Raw genomic sequence first — 2,343 nt, 5'->3', positions numbered from 1 at the left:
CCGGCACAGGCGTACGGGACCCTTCTCATCTGATTGCCCGGAAAATCTTTGTTTGCCCGAAAAAATGTTTGTTTGCCCGAAAAATGGTTGTTTGGCCGTAAAATGTTTGTTTGGCCGAAAAAGGTTTTGCCTGTAAACTCAAACAATTTCATATATATATATATATATATATATATATATATATATATATATATATATATATATATATATATATATATATATATATATATATATATATATATATATATATATGGGAAGGTGGGGCAAAATGTCACAGGTGGGTAATTTGGATCAGCCCGTTTTCTGTGTTTTTGGCTTCTGGCAGCTATTGATAAAGGTATGGACTCACTCCTCGGCTCATTAGTCAGCTGTAACACCGGAGCAAGTTTGGACGCCGTCGTTTGTTTGTGTGAAAAATCCCAGAATATTTTATCACCAGGTGATCTATTTGTAAGGGTCTGATAAAATCGTGTTTGTAGAAATACTGTGACTCATAATTTCATGTGTTATTGCATGATTCTCTGGTGTCACTCTGTGAATGAGTCTGACTACTGAAACATTTTTCTGCACCGCCATTGTTCCGCTGAGATTGTTGTAAACATTTCCATTGCCCTCGGGGCAAAACGGCCCACTTAACAATAATTAGTTTTTGCTGCTAACTAACCCACATCTTCACTGAACAAAGATAAGGACAAAGTGTTCTCTGTTTCTTTTATATGAATATTAATTTTGTGTTCAGGAAGGTAATGTCACTTTTCATTTGTGAGTTCATGCTGTTGAGCAAAAAAACAATTATTTTTGATACGCATAAAGAACTTTTATGTTCAGAAAGGTAATTTCACTTTCACTTGTGAGTAGTTTCATGAGAGTACATTGGTGTTCATGCTGTTGAGCCACAGATCATTTATTTTTGTAATGGAATAAGAACTTTTATGTTCAGGGAGGTAATATCACTTTTCATTTGTGAGTAGTTTATAAGAATTCATTGCTCTTCATGCTACTGAGCCTAAGAGCAATTATTTTCTAATGGAATAAGAACCAGATTATTTTAGTTTTATGTTAAGTAATCTTTCTAGTGTGATTCTCTTACCAAATCGTATGTTTTGGCATGTTACCAAGCACTTCCATATGAGGGCCATTTTGGCCCCTATGTGAGGACCGTTTTGCCCCACCCATTGTACAAAATATATATATTGATATATAAATATATTGTTATACCAGTGGGTCTGTTTGCGTGTTTGTTTGTATGCATGTGTAACGTGATGCAGCCTTGACCAGTATGGTGCAAGTGTTTGGGGCGAGAGGTCCGGGAGGTGCGGGGCGGTAAAAATCGGGGAACAGAGCACTTTCTGCAAACCGAGTAATTCGGTTTTGATTACTCTTCAAAACCGAGTACCAAATGATTACTTTTCTCTCAGGAGACAGGCGGACACCAGATGGTACAGGGGTGGTTGGGAGGTGGTGGCCGAGTGGTTAGCGTGCGGGCGTTGTGATCTCATGGACTTAAGTTCGAGTTCCTCCAAAACACGCTTATTGTTCACCCACATGCCGCCCAGATCTTTGGTCAACCCTAACTTCAGCAACTTTCGTCAAGATCGAGGAGCACCGGGGGTACCATATGGGCCAAGCAGTTACCTCTGCAAAGTTGTTGAAAATTAATGTTAATGAAACTTGAGAAAACGTAAGCATTGATATATGGTAGACAGCAATATTTCTCAGTATACTTTTTCTAACATATCAAATAATTATATTACTGTATCCTATTTGCCAACTCAACAGCTGCCAAATTTAATTACATATCCTTAGCAATCAAAAAAGCGCAAAATCTGACTATGAATGAGTGACAAGATTAATAAGTAATGGTTTTCTAATACATTATATATGGAGAGAGTGAACCAGATCGATTGTATACGCGGTGCATTGTGGGTAAAACAAATGCTTAGTAAGCTATCCTTATCATATAGGTTGAGCCACTGTAACACCCATATACAGCACAAACCACCATTTTCACTGAGCACGCTGCGGTGAGAACACAGTGAAGTGAACCAGTTTCCCGCCCAGCACCGTTTGTGTGGGGCTACATGTGTGACGCACAGTTATATACCTAGAGCGCGCGAGCCAGACACTCGGGTGCGGCAACCGGAAGTACCTCGGCCGCCATCTTTGGGAGCCCAGTCCAGCCAACTCTGTGCTCCAGCCCGCAACTTCAAAGTGGAGGTAAGTGGAAGGTGGTGATGGTGGTGGTGTGACGTCATCCGCGGTGCATTGTGGGTAAAACAAATGCTTAGTGAGCTATCCTTATAGTATATAATTCTTGCTCTCGGCCTTACTTGGATGACTCAT

Source organism: Eriocheir sinensis, chromosome 32, assembly GCF_024679095.1.
Source record: "Eriocheir sinensis breed Jianghai 21 chromosome 32, ASM2467909v1, whole genome shotgun sequence".
In the NCBI taxonomy this organism is placed as follows: domain Eukaryota; kingdom Metazoa; phylum Arthropoda; class Malacostraca; order Decapoda; family Varunidae; genus Eriocheir; species Eriocheir sinensis.
The sequence above is the reverse complement of the archived record's forward strand: the minus strand, read 5'-3'. Positions refer to the sequence as shown.